This window comes from Pipistrellus kuhlii, unplaced genomic scaffold (assembly GCF_014108245.1).
Source record: "Pipistrellus kuhlii isolate mPipKuh1 unplaced genomic scaffold, mPipKuh1.p scaffold_m20_p_10, whole genome shotgun sequence".
NCBI lineage: Eukaryota > Metazoa > Chordata > Mammalia > Chiroptera > Vespertilionidae > Pipistrellus > Pipistrellus kuhlii.
In genome coordinates this window covers 27182069-27204770 of record NW_023425405.1, presented here as the reverse complement: position 1 = coordinate 27204770, position 22702 = coordinate 27182069, and the positions used below count along the sequence as shown (strand labels likewise).

The 22702-nt window shown below is 38.3% G+C and overlaps 1 protein-coding gene across 2 annotated transcripts in view; it reads right to left on the bottom strand.

Moving 5' to 3' along the window:
- Window positions 1-19996, bottom strand: part of MACC1 (MET transcriptional regulator MACC1) — a 55784-nt gene extending 35788 nt beyond the window's left edge. Inside the window, exon 1 of one of the 2 annotated variants that reach the window (XM_036429226.2) lies at window positions 19712-19996. The gene's annotated coding sequence lies outside the window, so the exon portion shown is untranslated. The remainder of the gene's footprint in view (window positions 1-19711) is intronic. The other variant, XM_036429223.2, reaches the window with a different exon arrangement.
- Between the last annotated feature and the right edge of the window lie 2706 nt (window positions 19997-22702).

Genomic DNA, 22702 nt, shown 5'->3' with positions numbered 1-22702 from the left:
ATGGCTATTTTGTTAAGTCCCTTTTCCCCCATACTAGAATGCAATCTCCTTAAGGGTGAAGATTTATTTCTTTGCCTATTTTGTTCACTCTTGTATCCTAAAAACCTAGAATAGTTTCTAGTACATAACATCTGTTCAATAAATATACAGTAAACTAGAGGCCCGATGCATGAAATTTGTGCACTTTGGGGGTGGCGGTGTCTCTCAGCCCATCCTGCACCCTCTCCTATCTGGGACTCCTTGGGGGATATCCAATTGCCTCAGGGATTGGGCCTAAACCGGTAGTTGAACATCCCTCTGGCAATCTGGGACTGCTGGTTCCTAACAGCTCGCCTGCCTGCCTGCCTGATTGCCCCTAACTGCTTCTGCCTGCCAGCCTGATCACCCCTTATCTGCTCCCCTGCTGGCCTGATGGATGTTTAGCTGCTCCCCTGTCGACCCGATCGCCCTCAACTGCCCTCTCCTGCCGGTCTGGTCATCCTGGTGAAAGCCGTGTGGACCAGCAGCTGGGACTGGCCCCCCAGTAGGGCTGAGGGAACTCCAATAGAAGCCTCTCAAAGCAGCAGCTGGCCCTGCCCCCGCTGTGTGCATCGCCATCTTGTGAGGGCATTATAGCCTGAGGGTTAATTTGCATATTACCTCTTTATTATATAGGATGTTGAATAAATTTTATTTCTTCTTGAAAATTGAGAAAGAAATAACTGGATTAACAGGCCAAAATTAATGTGCAACAAATCAACTGAAGTCTGTGAAGGTGTTCTAGGTAGTTTGCGAATCTACTGAAAATTTGCCATACAGATAGATTACATGAATGGCGGCTTTTGTTAAAAAAATGCTTAACCACCCAGCCAGTGTGGCTCAGTGGTTGACCTAAGCACCAGGAGGTCATGGTTCAATTCCCAGTCAGAGCATATGCCCAGGTTGTGAACTCGATGTGAACATCAAATATAATTACAGTGATGCCAAATTAAATATTTAATTTTAAGTGTTTCCACTTAATTTTCTTTATCCAAAACATTCTTTCTTAATATTTTAATTATTGTTTAGCATAGTATATTTAAAGCCAAAAATTAATTAACAAATTGTTACTGGATCTTAACATTAAATAAAAATTTCTTGGCACAAAGTTTTCAGAGCTGACAAGTGAATAGAAGAGTCAATGCATAACAAATAAACATTACTCTTTATTGATTTTTTGTTAAAAAAAAAATTGCCTATGTTTTTTTCCACCCCACAGCCTGCAGAGATAATTCTAAAGCATGAAAACTCTAGGAAGTTCACGGCTTCAAAACAGCAACAAAGCCAAAATCTGTTAGGTTTTTGTCAAACCAAGAAGCATGAAAGGATTTTCATTATAAGCCATTTTCCTAATAAGCACTTTTTCTTTTTTGAAAGCCTGTATGTAAACTTCTAATGACAGAATGATCAATAGTCCTATTCCTATGACTTCTGCTGATACAAATTCAATTTGACATTGACCAAACACACACACACACACACACACACACACACACACACACACACACACTACTCCCAATAATGTTTGTTTTCTGTTTTATGACAATACAGTGTTTCCTTAAAAAAAACAACTTACCCTATAAACACAAAGCCAACATTTGATAACAACCTGCTCACCTTTCTGTCACACCAGCTTCACTTATCTGAACATTTTTCCTTAGCAAACATTTTATCCATCACTGCAAATGACTAGCAGCAACCCAGCACCTACTGTAGCATTCAGGGTCCAGTAAGAAAAAATAGAAAGTACATGAGGTCTTTCTATCCACAGGAAGTGGAAAGCTGAAAGAACAAAAAGCAAAAGTGAATTAACCTAGCTATGGATAACTGCAGGAAGCAGCTACTACTCCCATGGCCAGGGAAACAAAAGGGAGGGGGAGGTGGTAGAACCCAGAACCCATTTGCCATTGTATTTCTAGAGGGCCTCAAGAAGTACTGAAATTCTAAGCATGGGGTCCCTAAGTCCGATAGGAACCATGGATGAGGGCCATGCAGTAGGTGCTTGGACAGCTGGGACAAGGAGTCTTGGACACATTCTTTGGGGAATACACTGGGACCTACAGAATTGGTGCTGGAACTACTGAGGAGGTACCACTTAGCTGGTACCAAGGGGCTCTGCTGACAAGTGCTGGTATAGCCAAGGGGAACTCCACGTGGCAGGTTCTGGGGTACCTGAGGAGGCATTAGTGCTGGATCCAAGGCAGAATTCTGTACTAAGGCCAGAATGGCCAGAAGATGCTGGAGTTCACAGCTTTTTGCTCCTGTGGATAGAGGCCCTGAAGCTGAAAACAAAAAAAGGAGTGTCTTCCCCCCTCCTACATTTCTCAGTCTCTTGCCAGGAAACTCCTATTTGTAAGACCAAACTGGAATCTTGCTGACAATAATAACCTGTAAAGGTTATCTGTAGGGTATGGAAAATCTATAATACATAGAAGAGCATCAACTGGTAGAAATGGAGGCTGAAGGTGAACAGACAAATGGCTGGCACATTTTCTCTTTTCTATGTCAATTTTTCTGTAGTATTTATTTAATATGACTACAACTAAACTTGTGAATGAGAATTTGGCATCTCATTTTTATCATTTAACTAAAAGAGAAAAATAATAAAAATAGAAGATCATATGTATGTATATATTACTATAAACTGTAATATATGTATTACATAATATGAATGTATATATTACTATAAACTTTTTATTTAAGCCTATGATTGAAGAAATTATAATTTTTCAAGTTTACTAAGGAACATTTAGTAATTTTATGCAAGTTACTAAATTATATCTGTCTTTTCTTACTGTCATAAAGCCATGTTAATGTTCTACTCAAACCAATAGATGATGTTGTTGAGCAAATAATTTATACAAGAAGTATACAAGTAAGAAAAAATTCTTAGCCTGTGGTATAGTAAATATGACCTCTCATTCAATTCTTTGCTATCATTTTATTGAGATTCCCCATGAATCTAGATTGGCCTTTGTGATCTGCTGGACTAATAGAATGCAGGAAAAGCGATGTGTTGGGATTTTCAAGTCTATCATGCAAAGCCTTGGAGCCCCTGACGATGTCTCTTGGGAAAACTTGCTCTAGTTGGAACCAGCTGCCATTTAAGAATTCTGACTGCCCTGAGGCCACCAGGCTGAAGAGTCTACATATAAGTGCTCTGGTGGACAGTACCAACTGAGCCCCGACTTCTAGTCACCCCTGCAAAGTACCAGAGGTGAATGTGAAGCCATCTTGAACCCTCCAGTCCAGCCCACCTGAAAGCCCAGAGCCACAGTCTATACTATACTGAGCATAAAATCACCCAGCCAATCCCGACCTAAATCTCTTCGCTACCTATTTGTGAGATGTAATAAAATGCTTGTTCTGAGCCACTGTTTGGGGGTAATCTGCTTATGTGGCAAGAAATAACAGAATATGCTCCTTTTAAGGAGCAAAGAAATGCACACTAACACAAATTATTCCTGCAAAATGTAATCTAGCTATGCTATCTATATGAGCTAAAAATAAATCAAACCGCAGTACTAATGCAGCTTCAAGGACAGAGTATGCTTATATATTATGAGTGAAATTGAAAATAATTACCAGGTTCTGACACACTGCTCAGTAATGACAGAGGCAGGGAAAACAGCTTTTCTTTTTTTCTGAGAAAAAAAGCACAACAAAGTCATGGCCCCTTCTCATTTTCTTTCTTTTTTATTGGAGAAAAACAGGGAGAGACACTTTTATCTGGCTTCATGGAAGAGGTGTAAAGAGCCTCTTAAGTAGGCCTCATTCCTTTCATAGCACCCAAAGCTTATACCTGAATCATTCAGGTGCGACCTGAGAGCCTTTGCCATCTCTGGCTAAGATCCAGCCAACCACTCACAGCATACAGTTCTTGTAGTCTCATCCCCAAATCAATTCCAATAAAAAATAAAGCATATTGCTCCAGCTTGCTGACAAAGTAGCCTTCACAGAGTGACAGCTTAGCACTATCTCCTTGGATTTTTCTCATGATAAAGATGAGATGCCATGATATATAAAATTTCTCTATTATTTTTGTAAAAGTTTAGACAGGGAATTTGCCCACATTATCATCATATAAAGCCATGTATAGCAAGTTATTCTCATAGTTTAGGATAGGAAAAGTTTCTTCCTCCTAATGTTTTCTCTTATAAAAGACTAGTACCTTCTCATGCTTTGGGTTTTACCTTGGCTACTGAGGAAACTCAGGTTAGGTTTTTATGCATTTTGCAGTAACTTTCCATATTCCAGTTGTTTATTTGTTGAATATTTAATTTCCTCCCTAATCACCATACCTTGACATTATTATGACATTAGCTTTATTGTTAATGGTTTTCAATTGTAATGTATATGTATTTATATAATTGGATACTTCAAGTTATATTGGGAAAAGGTTATATATAACAAAGTGTGTTGATGTATGTATATATGTGTTGTATGCAATATATATTATCATTTATAGTCATAGAAAACTGAAAAGACCTAACAGTAATTTAGAACTGAAAAGACCTTAGCAATAATTTAAGTAAATGGTTGTAAATATAATTCTCTCATGCATGAACAAATTTCTTTAAAACCTAAAGAAATACAGTTGGAAAATGAAAAAGAAAGTTCATTTGGTAGAAAGGAAAAGGGAGAATAACCCCCATCCCTCACCTTGTTACCACCACTTTCCCCCTAATGAGTAGCTCTGCTGTCATTCCACAGAGCTCATAGTTTTCCATGGTATACATTTTAATATTATTGACCAACTTCAGTTTCTCCTTTAAGAAATATAGAAAAGTGGAACAATGGATCTTCTAAAAATACTTCCATGATTGCCAGATGTTTATTTTTGTCACAGTTGAGAAGTCAGCCCCACTATTGGTTTAAAATTAAAGTTATGGTATTTGAGAAGAGTTCAATGATTTGGTATTTTGTTAAAAATTAGACAGTCTAAAAATTTTTAAAACTCAACAATAATGCAAATATTATTTTCTCCTTTTGACTTCTCCAAGGCCTATCCAGGGAGGTGCTGTATTTTATTCTTTGTATATTTGCTTTCAACTAGTTCTGTCCCTTAAAATCAATCTCTCTCTCTCTCTCTCTCTCTCTCTCTCTCTCTCTCTCTCTATCTCTATCTCTATTTCTCTCTACCTCTGAGCAAAGAATTATACTTGTTATAAAGTATAAAAATAAGTAAAGCCCTGGATTTTTTATATTTAATAAGCACAGATAAGATAAAGATTCTGTGGAATCTTAGTGATAACTTGTTTTGCTTTCTTAGCCATTTTAAAATGTTGGCCTTACTTTGATTTTTAACATTATATATACCAAATTCTATTGTCTGTTAGTAAAAGCTGCACATGTCTTTGTGTACCAGCAATCAATAAACTGAGGAATGAATAAGCTTGAGACCATGGTTTACTTTACAAATGTTTCCAGACAAAAACTAATGTAACTATATGCTATACAAAGATTTCAGAAAAACTGCAGACACATCATATAAAGTTTTTTAAACCCACATTTGTGCTACAAATTCCAAAGTCACAATTTTTCACACTCAATTTTTTAGGTGGATCAGGAAAGTACAGAAAAGTTAAAATCAATTTTTATAGACTGAACTTATTGGCTTTTATGAGAAACTAGAGGCCTGGTGCATGAAAATTCATGCATTGGAGGAGGGAGGGTCCCTCAACCTGGCCTGCCCCCTCTCACAGTCCCAGAGCCCTCAGGGGCATGAGGCAACCCAGCCATCAGGGGAAGGCGACACCCCTATCACACTTCTGCTGCTGCCACTGCCTGCAGCTCAAGAGTCGACTAGCCCTGAGACTTGGGTGGCCCTGGGTGGCTGGGCAGCTGCCATCCAAGGCTTGTCTACACCTTGGCCTGGCTCTGGATGGCCGGGGGGCTGAGCGGACTGGGGGACTCCAGATGCAGGCGCACCGGTGGGGCTGAGGGGACTGCAAGCCACCATTTTGTGGCTGTGGGCACTGTTATCTCTGAGGGTGTGGCAATCAATTAGCATATTCTCTCCTTATTGGCTGTGGGTGCCACCACCTTTGTCAGGGCATGGCAGCCAATTAGCATATTCCCTCTTTATTAGATAGGATGCTTCCAAAGCTACAATTTATTGTTTGTTTTCATTTTTATATGTTACATACATAGGCTTATTTTGTCCATTAGAATATATAGATGATGTCATTGATAGAAATATTTAATAAAAACCATTTCAACATTGAAAATTTTAAGGATCATAAGAAGATAACACCACTCTCTGTTAACTCTTTGTTACTTCAGGTACAATCCTGAAGTAACAAAGTTATTAGGGCAGACTGTCTTCCAGTTACCACTCTGGCTCATCCAGGTAGAGGAAGGAACGGGAAGGTCTGAAGTTTGGATATTAGCAAAGAAACCTCAAGAAGACTACACATATCAGGACATCCTGATGAGCACAGGATACCAGGAACATGGAGGAGAATGGTGTCGGGAAAAGCAAACCATTGCCAAAAAGATATTGATCAAAGCAATGTCTGATTCCCTTTCATGAGTGCTGGGAAAAACCTGGCACTAATTAAACTCATGCCTGAGTAAAGTCCCAGGGGCTTTTCTGAACTAGAATTAGGCATTGGATGGGAGATCAAGAGAAATAAAGAACTCAAGTGTATCAGACTAGTTCAGGATATAAACAATAAACAAAGCAGGACTGCCAACAAATCAAGTTTATTGGATGCTGCTCTCCTAGAGGCCTGGAGGGGATGAAAAGGGATCAATCAGCCAACATAAACACTGAGGCTTATCCAGACAAGTAAATATTTTGTCCAGGCTCCACCCTTTGGTTATGGAGTTCTGTCTTGATAAGCTCCTGAAGTCTGCCCTAGGTCCTAGCCTTTATCCTGTAGTTCTCCATTCTGTTATCAATCTCATCTTTAATCTCTCCAGTTCCCTTTAGTGAAGCAAGATTTTTATAAAGATTGCCAACTGATAAGGCAAATGACATGTAGATTATTGATTAATTCAATTAGAAGAATAGATTCAAGCCATCCCATACACCTCAAGCAGTCTTGATATAGAACAAATCTTTCAAATGAGAGACCAAATAGGACTAAAAGATAATAATCTGAATTGGCAAAACAATGAAGAGTTCATGACAGAGAGAGATCTACTGAGTACTCTTAGTGAATCCTTTGTACATAGAAGTATGATGATGAGACTATGCAGAGAGAGGCTTTCTAAATTACTGAGCATTATAAAATACTTAAAAAATGTAAAACCCTCTGTAGATACCAGATTCTACGTGAGTTATTCTTCTGGCAGTAAAAAGGGAGAATGGTAATAATAGTAATCTGAATTTATGGAAGGCCTATCACCTTAGATATTGTGCTTTAGAATGCTGGCTTATCAATCTTCAGGACTATCTTACAGGAAAAGTCGCCAATGCTATTAGCTCCTTTGGCAGATAAGACATTGAGACACAGACAGATTATGTGGCTTATTCAAAGTTTGCGCAAGGAACTGGGAGTAGAAGGAAAAAATCATTAGCTATGAAGGTGGGAATGTGGCCCACAGATAAAGAGTTGGCAAACTTGACCTTCTCTTATTCAGACACTGAAGAAAGTAGGCACCATCCCAGCTAAAGATATCTGAGGCATAAGCGGCTTACACCATGAGAAGATCTGGGAGTTTGTGGAGTGCTGGAGGTGGCCGTTTTATGCAGGAGATACTAGTGAAGTATACAAGTGAAAGCACTGGCTTGCTTTGCTCAGCATAATGGCCATACTGGCACCTTCTTGGCCTGCAGACAGCCCCTTGCTCTCCCACTACACCCTCTAACAACACTAGGAGACAGTCACATAATCATCAGGAAGCAATCCACTTCAGAACCATGCTCTATTAGTAAGATGAAATGGTTCACGTTAAATAGGAATCACCCAGCAACAACAGAGCATTTATTAACAAGAGAAATAAACACCATAATGAATGAAGAACTCACAGAGGTGAGGCAAGAGCACATAAATTGTCATTCAAAAGTCATACGACAGAATCTACTTTCAATCCTTATCATCTTCTTTAAATAATAAAAGATTTTATTTTAAATAAATTCTTCTTTTTCTTCTTCTTCTTCTTCTTCTTCTTCTTCTTCTTCTTCTTCTTCTTCTTCTTCTTCTTCTTCTTTTCCTTCTTCTTCTCCTTCTTCTTCTTCTTCTTCTTCTTCTTCTTCTTCTTCTTCTTCTTCTTCTTCTTCTTCTTCTTCTTTTATTGTCTAAAGTTTTACATTTGTCTTCTTTTTCCCCAATTGACCACCCCTCCCCCAGCCATTCCCATTCCAGGCAAGCTCCCACTGTCTTAGTGCCTGTATCCATTGGATATGATAATATGCATAATACAGGTCCTTTGGTTGCTCTCTAACACCCCCCTTTCCCCTACCATTTGTCTCTGGATCTATTCTTGTTCTTTTTAAGAACATATTTAAATAAATTTAGAAATAAATAACAGTAGGAGTTCTATAAAATGAATCAATAAGAGAGCTGTGATTGTATATATATATATATATATATATATATATATATATATACACACACACAAATGTATATTGTTTCATAAAGGAAAAAAGCCTTTAGAAAAGAGTTTTATAAGACAGTTTTGATTTAACTACATCCTATATACTTATTAGCAAGATAATGAAAAAAAAATAACTATACCATTTTGTATGCACACACACACATGCATTTACACTCATATACTCATTTAAAAGATTACTAGAAATGGAGATCTTACATATAAACATAAAAATATCTTTCATTAACAAACACTAAGTTATATTTCAAAATAATAAGAAGAAGAACTGAAGAAAAATATGATAACGTCCAAGAAAAAAAAGAAATTACTGGGAGACATCTAGTATCAACATTCTCAATCAATTTAGTCATAACAAAAAATCCTGGAAGAAAGAGTAAATTATTATCAAATTGCAACAGGCAAAAGTGCATAAGTTAATTACAGGGAATTTCAAATTTAGGAAATGGCTTAATTCAACTCAAGACATGACAGATCAAGCAATTACATAAAAGGGGAGCCAAAACAATGCATTCAACAATCTGTACCCAATTTCCTATTTTGCTTGAGCCAGGAGAAATTCCCATTGCCACATAGCTAAAAGATATGCCTTGCCTAGTAGCCTAGAAACACGGGTCTATCCAATGTTTGCATGCCTATCCCCTGCTTTCCAGGCAGAGTGGATATTCAGTGAGAATATCTGGGTACCACATACTGGCTAGCATCCATTCTGATAGGTCGATGGATGTGCTATATCCTTTTTTGAATATTTGTAATTTCACTTTGCATCTAGGAAATTGTCAACCTAAGTTGGTTAGCTATTTTTTTTTAAGTCTTCAAAGATGACTGATTATTATTTGTAATGATTGATTTCTATTATTATGCTTCCTTATTAAAATTATGTATTTTAAAGGGAGAGATGACATCTGAATTGATAAATCAAATATAAAGAAGATCTTGATGGGTACTGGTCAGACCCAGAGGAAGGTGGACACTATCTGCGGGTATAAAAAGGAGAGGAATGAAAGTAGCAGACAGGATCATGATATACAAGAGGACAGGTGAGGCCTTCCTGCCCCATGGTGTCATGTATTGTTTATGAAATGGGGTGTGAAAGTTGAGCTGTGTTTTTACAAATGCCAGTTCCACACTAGGGTTTGTAGGGAGAAGAAGGGTAAAGAGTGCTTCAAGTAAAAGGAATGTGAAACACATGACATGAACATAAGAGTGAACATTCTGGAAACAAAGTAGTGGAGGAAGGCTGGGCCATAGCAGTGGGGTAGGCACAGAGGTGGGAGGTCTGGGGAAGTAGCCAGAGGAAAGGAAGCAGAGGCCAACAGGGACGGGTCCTGAATGGTCTTATGAGACATCCCTAGGAGCTTGAACTTTAACCTACAAGAAAGGAGACAGAGAGGAGTTAAATTAAGGGAGTAATATGATCCTGTCTATAATTTACATTTTAGAAAAATGGAAAGCAAAAGGTGGAGCAGAAGTAGAGGCAAGGAGAGGTGGCAGCCGCCTGAATTAGGAAAGTGGAGGTAAGAATGGAGAAGGGAACAGGGCCCAACTCATTCATCGTCTTCTACTCCTGAGGCCCCTAAAGATTACAAGCCATCCCTTGAGGTCTTACACTCAGGACCTACATAGATTCCATTTTTGAGCTTCAGCCTCTAGGGACACACAACTTTGAGGTCACATCCTCAGTCCATGCACCAGTTGGATCTCTCAGACCTCCTATTAAGAAAGACATAGTGTTCATAACCCACTGACTGCTAATCATCTTTAGGTTTTTTTTTAATTGCTCTTGTATTTTCTCTCTCCAATAAAATAGTTATGCCCATACACTGCTAGATGTTTAGTGTGAAGTGATAGTTTTATTATGAATTTCATTTCTCTTCATTTGTAAAAGACAACAGAAAGTAGATCTGGTCTCAAAGCAATCTGTGCATAACCAAGCCAGTGGTTTGGTTAGAGAACCATATACCAAAGTGAAGAGATAACTATAGATAAATGTTGTTATTTAGTACTTTGCTGTAGCTACTAAAACCTTTAGCATTCACTAAAAGTCTCTTAGTCAAATCCATATCAGTGAATAAATTTTATGTGTTGTAAAATAGGAGGTATTAGATACTAGATACAAGATTGTGCTTCCCACAAATCCAGTAAGGATATGGAGAATAGCAAAGCCTCCTTAGGGATTCCTAGATTTTAGAATATTCCTCCATGCATTTTGAAAATATAGTGAAGTCTGTTTTATACTTGCTTGAGGGTTGACTGATGTGGCTTAGAAGAAAGAAAATGGGGCATGGAATGAAAGAACTTGATCATGCTTCTAAACCTCTCTGAACTTTGATGTTTACATCTATTAAGTGCGAATAATAACTATCCCTTTTCTAGCATGTTTTATGAGAAATAAATGGTGTAATGCCTGTGATAAGGCCCACAAGTTCTGTGATTTGGGGAATGTTCTATTTCTGTTTTGTCAATTCATGTAATCAGTAGCTACATGTAGCTATTGAACATTTGAAACATGGATAGTGCAAGTGAGGAACTGAATTTTTTATTAGGTAATTTAAATTAATTTAAAATTTAAAAGACAGGTAGCTAGTGGTTTGTGTTTAATTTGTTCCTACTGCAAGTTAATTAGCTCTATGCTGCTCTGGAAATCCTTTGATTAGTATATGGTCCTTGTTAAAGAATGAATTTCTCTGCCTGGCAGCATGGCTCAGTGATTGAGCACCGATCTATGAACCAGGAGCTCAGGGTACAGACCCAATCAGGGCACAGTCCCAGGCTGCCAGCTCCATCCCGTGTGGAACAGGAGGCAGCTGATCAATTCAATGATCCTCTCTCATTATTGATGTTTCTCTCTCTTTCCCTCTTTCTCTGAAATCAATAAAAATATATTTAAAAAGAATTTTAAGAAAGTATTCATTTCCCTTATATGTAGGCAAAGATAGGTATGTAACAATTGTAACCCAATTTGTGAGACAAATCAGAATGCAATTATATTTTTGGCCACCACTTTCCTTTTAAAAATGCAGTCACTGCAGGGAGTTTTTTCTAACACCACTGACGAAAATTCCCCAGTTGGCCCCAGGATCTTACGGTCACTCTTAGATTTAAAGAAAATCCTATGGTCACTTTAAGTTGCAAAATGCACTTTTGATTCATAAATTAGAATGCCCCATCCAATATTTCCATCAGCATAGCAATTTTCCAGTGTAAGACAGATCCCCTGCGCCCACACTCTGTGAGTCTACAGCCTTCTGAGGAGGGTACAGCACAAGTCTCTTTTTTTTTCCTCACCTCTTCCATCATCCAACTTGCAAGCCCCTGTTATTGAAGCCTCTAACGTTGGAGAATGATGAAGAAAAGGGAGAAATAAAACAGAACATTTTTAATCTCCTGCTCTGATTGTAAGCTGGCTTTGCCTCTGCGATATTTATTGCTGATACTGTGTGTAAGAGATGTGTGTGTGTGTGTGTGTGTGTGTGTGTGTGTGTGTGTGTATGCCCATGTACATGAATAAATTTTGGGGTATCCTCACAAGCTTACAACTACCTGTACATTGAATAATGCTTCTAATTCTTCTGACAGCTAGGCCTCAACTCTCATTTTCTAACAGAAAACATATCAGCTTTGCAGGTTCCAGTTTCTCTAAGCTTCGGGTATAAAAAGCAACCTCTCTCATTTCTACCTCTTTACATTGAGTTAACTGTCCAAAAAGCATTCTCACAAAAGCCTCTCAGTGTTTTTGTCTCTTTATTTTTCTTTAAAACCAGGGAATGGGTGAGGATATCAGGAATTATGAAAATATCTCCAGTTGGGATTTTAGTCAGATATATCTTTTCAGTTTCTAACATCTATTATCTTAGAATCTAAGACAAATTTTCCAATTTAACATCTTTGATCACTGCAGCTGTGTTAATAGCAGCTAAAGGCCAGAAATTACATTTTAAAATAATCGATATGATGCTCAATGGTTGAGCATCAGTCCATGAACCAGAAGGTCACAGTTTGATTCCCTGTCAGGACACATGTCTGGGTTGCAGGCTCAATCCCCAGTAGGGGACATGCAGGAGACAGCCAATCAATGATTCTCATCATTGATGTTTTTCTCTCTCTATCCCTTTCTCCCTCTGAAATCAATAAAAACATATTTAAAAAAAATAAAAATCATCAACATTAAACCAATAAACAAATGAAGGCATATCCATAACCATGTGGTAAAGAACAAAACAATATGGTCTCTTCATATGCAGTGATATGAATCAATCACCATAACAGGAAAGTAAAGGCCATTCCATATGCTTAGAATGTTTATTACTGGAAGCTTTCCAAAGAAACTGAAAGCGGCCATGCTGTCCTGAGGAGAGGACTCAGATGGGAGTATGAAATTAGGCATTTCAGCTTACTTTATATACTACTAGAGGCCGGGTACATGAGATTCATAAACTGGAGGAAGGCGGGGGTGGCGGGGGGGGGGGGGGGGGAGTAGGGAATGGGGGGTGGAGAGGGTCTCTCAGCCTGGCCTATGGCCTCTCACAGTCAGGTACCTCTTGTGGGATGTCTGCCTGCTGGCTTAGGCCTGATCCCTAGGGGGCAGTCAGACATTCCTCTTGTATCCGAGGACCCTTCTCTCCTAATATCTGCCAGCAGAGGAGGCAGGAGAGGCTCCTGCCACTGACACTGAGCTCATCAACCATGAGCCCAACTTCTGGTTGAGCAGCACTCCCCTGGTGGGTGTTCACTGATCACCAGAAAGCAGCTCCCACATTGAGTTTCTGCCCCTGGTGGTCAGTGCGTGTCATAGTAGCCAATTGTTCCACAATTCGGTCTATTTGCATATTAGGCTTTTATTATATAGGATATGCTTTTATATTATTTGGATTTTTTATGATATGTAGGAATTACTTTAAGTTTTTATTTAATATATTTATATATATATATTAAGGCCTCCAGTCACAGGTCAATTTTTAAAATATTATGTTAAGTCTCTTTATTGGGCACAACTTTTTTTTCTTTTTTTCAGTGCAGACATCCTGACACAGCTGTGTCTAAACTCCAGTCCATGTTAAATGCACTTTTCAAATCATTCTCTAACTAATTTACAATAATTTATAACATGAACTTTTGGAAACTTGCATGAAACATCAAAGACAATAAATGTATCTGATTTTTCAGTAAATAGGTGACCTGTAACAAACATGCTTTCTTTTCCCTGATTACAGACAAAACATAAAACCACATTCATACCTTTACATCTGGAAAATTATGCCGGATATTAAAATCAAGTAATATTTTTATCGAATTTTCAGTTTATTAAAATCATCCATTCTCTAACAACAAAAATGCCTTTCTTTTCCTTAAATCTGTCTTTATTGTTGGTTTTATCAGGCATACCAGATAAAAATTTTGGAGCCCTCTTGAACTTATCCTCTTCCTCATATATTATATCCCTGTGCTTGATAAATCCTACCACAGTCAGTCTTGTTGTGCCATGGCAGTGTTCTGCATTCACCCTTATTACCTCATTTCTGGAGCCCCAGTGCCCTCTCTGTTGCCCAGGCTTCCCATTTTCTTATCTCTTCCTTCCCTAAGCCTATTTACACACCATCTCTGAAGTCATCCTATTGAAACACTGCTCTAATCATGGCATTCAAGTGCCTGTCCCTGACACTCTACGGAAGCTGTTCCAGACAAAAGTTCCAGTGAAATGTAAAAGACACCTTTCATTCTTAGTGGCTTCTCTGTGACATGTGACACTGTTAACTTCTCTCATCTTGGAAAGTTCTTTTTTGTCTTCCCTCACTCTATACTTCACTGGATTTCCTCCTATTTATCTGGCCCCTCCTAGTCAGTCTCTAGTATGGCTATTTCTTCCTCTGATTAAAGTTTAATGCTATTATGTAGGAGGCACCATCATGAGCTCTTCTCCTGAAGCAGTCCTAATACCTCTGGGAGAGCCCATCCACACCCATGACTGTAGCAATGCCTGGTTATTACTGACTCCCACAACCACCTATTTTAACCTATATGTACTCCTGACTCCTGGACCTGTCCAACTACTTAAATAATTTCTCCATATGGATGGTCAAAGGCACATCAAACTAGTCTCAACTGAACCTGTTTCTCCTATCTTCCCTATCTAAGGGAGCAAGGATAATACCATCCATCTAGTTAGTTACCTATGTCATAAATTGGGAGGTAATCCACAATCAATTTTACCCCTTTATTATCCCTGAAACACTCCAATCTATCAATGTCTGCAAAATTAATTTCTCTAAAATCTTTGCAGCATTCCATCAGTAATGTGACTTCATTTGTGCAGGTTGTATTTTTTTTTCTTACCTAGATTTCTATTATAAATCCTACCTAGTTTGCTGCCTCCATCTTTTCTTTTTATTAAAATATATTTTATTGATTTTTTACAGAGAGGAAGGGAGAGAGCTAGAGAGCTAGAAACGTCAATGAGAGAGAAACATCAACCAGCTGTCTCTTGCACACCTCCTACCGGGGATGTGCCCGCAACCAACGTACATGCCCCTGACCGGAATCAAACCCGGGACCTTTCAGTCCGCAGACCGACGCTCTATCATTCAGCCAAACCGGTTTCGGCTGCCTCCATCTTTTCTATTCTCCCTTCACAATATTTTAAGGGTATGTTTCTAAAATGTAGGTTTCATCAATTCAATCTCTTATGAACATTCCATAAAAGCTTTATATCTTTTATATGATATGGTCATGAGTTTTAGTGGGTAATGTGACATATAATTCAAATTCTAGAAATTTACCTTAAAAGTAATCAAACATGTGGCACTATTCACAATAGCAAACATCAGCTACAGAAAAAGATTAACAGTAGAAAATTGGTTAAGTTATCATATATAATGAGCAATTTAAAATTATGTTACAGAAGACTATATAATGATATGGAAATGTATAGTATATTCTCAAGTGAATTAAAATGATCCCATAACATTTTTTTTATAAATGATTCATCATTGATATATATTATATCCATAAAAAGACATGAATGTATACACTGTTTCTCTGGCCTCTCTTTCTATATCAAAGATGTACATCCTCCATAATTCTGATTGTGGTTCTCAAGTTTTTTAGAGTGAACACACCACATTTTAAAGTCAAAATAAAACAGCACATAGCTGCTATTTTATAAAAGACTAAACTCGGTTGTCAAAAATGTTAAGCCATTTTATTTATTCCCCCCAAAAATATCTTGGAATATCTCTCACCATGGTCATCCTTCTTCTCACCACAGTTCTCCAGCCTGGGTTAGGAATCTCTGTGTTGCACAACCACTGCCTTGTTTAACTCATGGCATTATCAAATTTTTTATACGTATTTTTCACTTCCTCTGTAATAGGAGCTCTTCCATCCCTATATCCCCAGCACTAAGCAAAATACAGGTAGAATAAATGTTTATCAAATAAGTAAATGAATATGCCACTCACCTCACAGTGACAAACACTGATTCCTTAGTGCCTTCAGGATAAATGCACACTCCATACCTGATATTTCAAAATCCTTCATAATTACAGACAAGCTTTCATTTCATTCATAGTTTTGGCCCCATTTCCTAAATTCTACATGTTCAAGTATATCCATCTAAGGGGAGAGATGTGGCTTTCTTGTTCATATTATATCCCACACTTTAGCTCACACATAGATGTTCAGAAATTATTTGTTGAGTTAATGATTGGATAAATTAACTCTACCAAATATATCGTGTACTTTTTAATTTCCCATATTTTCTAGAAAGCTAATCCCTTCATTTTTTTTTTTTTTTTGCCTCTTTAACTTTCTTTCTTTGTCTCCAAGGCTCAATAAAGTTTGATCATGTATAAGGATTATTTTCTAATCTTGCTACAGAAATTAAATCCCCCCAGTACAAATATAGCATTTACTTAACATTTCCCATTACTGAATTATGCACATTTGATGTTATTTAAATAGTAACTAGATTCTAAAGTTTTGGAAGTTAAGGACAGAAGCTAAGTCTCCATAAGTTAAAGAAGACTGAAATTATATCAAACATCTTCTTGGACCACAATGGCATAAAACTAAAAATCAACTACAATAAAGACACTTAAAAACATTCAAACATATGGAGGCTAAATCGCATATTATTAAACAATGAATGGATTACCAACAAGATCAAGGAAGAAATCAAAAGCTTCCTGGAAAGAAATTAAAATGAACACACAACAATCCAAAATCTATGGGACACAGTGTTCCTGAGAGAGAAGGTCACAGCATTACAGGCCTACCTCAAAAACAAGAAAAACTTATAATAAACTAAAAAACTTTTATAGCCTAAAGAATTAGAAAGAGAACAGCAAGAAAAGATCAGAGTAAGCAAAAGGAAGAAATTAATAAAGATAGAGCAGAAATAAATGTTATAGACTAAAATATATATACATATATATACATATTAGCTATATCTATGATCAATGAAACCAAAACTGGTTCCTTAAAAAGATAAACAAGATTGATAAACTTTCATTTATTTTTTAAAATGTATTTTTATTGATTTCAGAGAAGAAGGGAAAGGGAAAGAGATAGAAACATCAATGATGGGAGAGAATCATTGATTTACTGCTTCCTGCATATCCTCCAGTGGGGATTGAGCCTGCAATCTGGCATGTGCCTGACTGAGAATTGAAACATGACCTCCTGGTTCATAGATTGACGCTCAACCATTGAGCCACACTGGCTGGGCAAGACTGATGAACTTTTAGCTAGACTCATCAAGAAACAAAGAGAGAGGAGCCAGGTAAACAAGAGCAGAAACAAAATAAGTAAAGTAACAACTGACCTCATAGAAATATGAAGGATCATAGAAAAAGAAAAAAAAATGCCAACAAGTTGGACAAGGAGGATGAAATAAACATATTCCTAGAAAAATATAATCTTCCAAAACTCAACCAGGAAGAATCAGAAAACTCGCTGAAGGCTACAAAGTTTCAATTATAGAAGATAAATAAATCCCAGATCTCAGGGCCTCTGCTTGGGTCTCTGAGGGATGTGGCTGGCCTGCAAACCACCACAGGCCCCTTGCCCAGGCCATCCCACGCCCCAAGGAAACTCCCACCCTTATCCTGGATACCCTTCAGGGCAAGCCAGCCAGCCCCCACCTGTGCACTAGGCCTCTATCCTATCTAATAAAAGAGTAATATTAAAATTGACTATAACTCCAACACACAAGATGGCTGCCCCCATGTGGACACAAGATGGCTGCCATAAGATGGTCAGCAGGGGAGGGCAGTTGGGAGGAACCAGGCCTGCAAGGGAGGGCAATTGTGGGTGATCAGGCCTGCAGGGAAGGGTAGTTGGGAAGGACTATGCCTACAAGGGAGGGCAGTTGGGGACAATCAAGCCTACAGGGGAGGGCAGTTAGGAGTGACCAAGCCGGCAGAGGGGGGAAGTTGGGGCTGACTAGGGATCCAGGCCTGCAGGGAAGAACAGTTGTGGGGGACAAGGCCTGCAGGGGAGGGCAGTTGGGGGCAATCAGGATGGCAGGGGAGTGGTTAGGGGGTGATCAGGCTGGCAGACAGAAGTGGTAAGGGGCATTCAGGAAGGCAGGCAGGAGAGCAGTTGGGAGCCAGCAGTCCTGGATTGTGAGAGGGATATCCGACTGCCTGTTTAGGCCTGATCCTACAATAGGATCCTAAACGGGAAGTTGAACATTCCTTGAGGGGTCCCAGATTGGAGAGGGTACAGGCTAGGCTGAGGAACACACATCCCCATTCATGAATTTTGTGCACCAGGCCTCTAGTCTGTTTATAAATAATCTACAGGCAATGTGAGAAAACTGCAATAAGTAATATATTTGGTTGTATCTAAAGTTTTCAAATAAGTTGTAACTAATAATTATGGCTTCATAATTGCTATATCTATCAGTATCCATGAAATCATATTTAAAATAACTGTTATGAATTAGAGGTAATCACATAATTAAGTTAAGGAAGGTATAAAAAGGATCACCACAAAGGTCAAGACAACTTTAAGAATATACCAGAAATACATCATAATCACTATTAATTATTGTTATGTAAAAACTAGGCATAAACATAGGTGATCCAATATCAATCCTGAAGTTCGATCCACTGAAAATAGTCTTGAACATTTTTTAAGGCGTCAGTGACACCTTCATAAATGGGAAGCATGAAAATTTTCACTACATTCTCTGTCTTCTTGTTAAAAATTGTAGTGAAAATATATATAATACAAAATTTACCATCTTAACCATTTATAAGTGTATAGTTCAACAGTGTTAGTTATATTTGTGATGTTGTGTGACCCATCTCCAGAATATCTTCAAATTGCAAAACTGATACTCTACACTCATTAAACATTTCCTATTTCTCTCTCCTCCCACTCACTGGCAACCACTGTTCTACTTTGTGTTTTCATGAATTTGCTACTCTAGATATCTCACATAGTTAACTCATACAATATTTTTTTGTCTCTTTAATCTGTTTCTGGAGTTCAACTGAAACTTAATTAGGAAGAAACCAAGTTTATGTTCTATCAGTTATTGTCTAACCATCTATTTAGTATAATGCACTATGCTAATTTCACTCTAGTAACCCAGTAAAGTAGGTTTTATGCCAACTTAACAAACGAGGAAATTTGTAAATTGAAGCAGTAATAAAAATAAAATAAAAAACTTCCAGCAAACAAAAACCCTGGTCTTCAACGACTTGTCAAAGGTCACATATTTAAAGCAAAGGGGACACTGAACCCAACTTCACCTGACTTCAATGCTCACATTCTCTTCAATACAATTGGCTATCTTCTGAAATAGTTAAAATTTTCAGAGGTTTTCAATCACCTACATATTTGAAGCAAATCAAAGTGGTCTTTTTTACATTTGATTTTGGATGCTGCATGTCTCCGTCCTCTTTTTATAAATTATTTTATTTTTATATCATGTCTCAAGGTATTGTATTCCATGTGTCAAAGTTTATTCTAAACCATGTCCAACAAACTCACAAAATATAAAGCTGTGCTTGGAAAGGAGGAAGCATTTAGTTTCTTCAATTGTTCTGGAAATGACACAATTTCTTATGTGTATTATATATCAATAGTGAAAAGAATATTAATTTTTGAAAACAACACTTACAGTTGTGGAAATGAACCCAAGCCTCTTCAGTTCAGGAACATCATGTTAGTGAATGGAAGTCACTCTGCTTAAGCCACTCTCTGAAGGTGTCTTGCTCTGCATGTGGCAACCGAACTGCAGCTTACAGAGCCACCTGGGACTAGAAGTCCTCCCAGTGTAGCTCCAGGCTGCCCAACCAGAAACCCTAAAAGGCAGAAGACTACAACACCCACAATTCGTAAGTCCTCACCTGAAACCAGGAGAAGAGGGTGGATGGCTACAGTTTCACTTTAGGAAGAAAGAATAAGTAAATGGAAAAGCAAACACAAAGTAGATGGGAAAGCAAAGCAATAAGTAATCAGGTGGGCATGTCTAAGAACAATGTATAAATATGGTCCTATTCTTAAAAGGAAGCAGAAGTAGTTTGATGTTTGCCAAGAAGTACGAAGGTACCCTCAGTGTTGGCAAGAACTGAAAAGTCTTCATGCCAACAAAACCTCATGCAGCTGTGGAACTGGCCCCACCAGATTCTCTGTCAGTGATTCAGAGCTATGGGGCAGGCGAATGAAGGCTTCCCAGGGAGGACTAAAAGCCTCTGTATCAGCCCTATGACTGTCACTCAGAGGCGCCACAGGCATAATGAAGACCTTCATCTTCCAAAATAGCTTAGATTTTGTTAAATTTGCTTTAAAAAATGTGAGCAAAATAGAACGCTTGTTGATATTCCCTTCCATTTTCCTTTCCATTTCTTCATATAATGTTTTCCTTCTGTATAATCCAGCATTATTTCTTACTTTCTGTTCAGGAACAAGAAATTTGGAGGGGGGAAAAGAAAAAAAATAATTTTAAAACCGAAGTTGAAACAATTGTTTCACTTCTTTGCAACATCAGGAACATAGAGTATTGAAAACAAATGAATAAAAACTAAGAAAAGGGTTTTCATACAGGATTTGTTGCTAGTCTTTATTTTCTGTTGGACACAGCCCAGAAAAATAGATACAGACAAGGTATTGGCTTGGGTCGGGCCCAAACGTTCAATGGAAGGCTTCAGATAAAATAACAGGATAATGACACAGGATAAATTCCTTTCCTTTTTGTGTACTTTTCTCTCCTTTTCTACATGCCACCTCTCCACGGGGCTCCCTGCTGCCCAACCTATCCACCCAGAGCACCGCTAACATTTCTCCCCTTGGGTTATCCTGTAAGCCTAACTGAACCATTCTTTTTCCTTTGTCACAGGTCCTTCAATCTCCTGCCCAGACCCCAACGCTCCCTTAGGTCACTGATATTCCTTTAAAAACAAATGGTTTTCTATTTCCACAAACCCTGCAGATTTGGTTCTCCTTGCCGTTTCTTCTCCCGGGACTATTTTTGCCCACCTTTAAATGTTCTTTTCTTTCCTTCAAAATAATCTTTTCTTTCCTTCAAATCCTAATGAAAAAAACCCTTCTCTAAGAAGTCCTCCCCAGTCGGCCCTAATCTGAATTATTCTCTCCCTCTTAATAAATAACATAGTACTTTATCTAGTCCTTCCTAACAGATGTTATATTTTGTTTCATTGTTGTGTGTACATGTGTGTACACACAGTCAAGGCTACTGCCCTATTTGAAGGCAAGCCCTTATTTTATTCCCACCTTACTAACTCAGTAATTGGCATGTAGCTGTTTCTGATGATCAATGAAATAACTGGGATATTAACTCTAAGCTGGATTTTAGTACCCAATGCCATCTTTATCTCTCTCAGAGAACATTTTCACTTTAAAAGCTCTATGCATACTATTTTCAAAATTCCTCTGTGGCTTCTGCAACCCCATGTGCATAAAGCTAAGGTATGAAATATGACAGTCCCCAGAATGAAGGCTTGCAGGGCAGTACTCATTGCTTCCCTAGCTCTGCCTCATGCTGTGTACTAGGTTTTCTAACAGCTTCCCAGTGACCTGCCCTCAGTACCATGACTGCATCTTGGAGAGCTAGCTTTGCCTCCATCTGTGAGTCTCTGATCACCAGCTCCAGCATTTCTGGTTTCCTTCCCCTTTAATCTAATATCCTAGCTCGGACCCGAATACTCTGACCTTTATACTTCTTTAAATATAATAGTTTTTAATCACTGTTCTCTCATACCCAGAAAAGGGAATTCTCTCAGCAGTTAGTTCCTCATACCTCTGCTTCTACAGGATTCTCCTGGTCCCCACACACTCAGCTGTGTCTTCTAGCTGTCAGCCACTTGAAAAGAAGTGAACTTTCTAGATACTGCTGACACACAATGAGATTTCTATGGCCCATCAGACTGGAAGACAGGCAAGTGTAGGTGACTGTGGTCTGGATAGTCCTCCCAATTCCTCTCTGTTATATCATAAGAAATGCTAGCCCCATAGCCTGTCTGTGTGAGTATAACATAAGATCTCTGAAACTAGGTCCCGGATTCATCCTCCACCCATAGTTTAGGGTTGCTTTCTTTAAAAAAAAAAAAAAAAAGAAAAAGAAAAAAAAAAATCTTTTTTTTTTTTTTTTTTTTTTATCCTTTACTTTTTTCTTGCCTTGTACATGTTTCTGGTACAGATTTATACAGCTGTCAGACTAGGTTGGTATACTTTGTTCATTTCTGCCCTGAAATCATGATCATTTTGCAGCCATGATATTTATTGTACTAAATAATATGTACATCTGCTATTTCTTGACAGGTAGAAAAAGAATTTTTTCTTCTCCCCTATATCTGGGGAGAAGAAAGCCAGAGGCTGTGTGAGCTCTAAGGGGGCTTCAGTAGAAACACAATGCAGGTCCTTAGAATGATATACATTGGGAGCAGGCCTCAGCGTTCAGCCAGGCAGGCTACATTATTGTATTCTCTACCCAGTTGGGAGAGCTTATCAAGGACTAATCCCATCTGTCAGTATGGGAATGTGAAGGTGCCAAGAGGTCCAGTGAACCTGCAAATGCCAGGGGTTAGGACAAAGAGGTTACACTATGCCTTTGTGGCTCCAGAAAAATTGTAAGAATCATCCATCAGTGGAT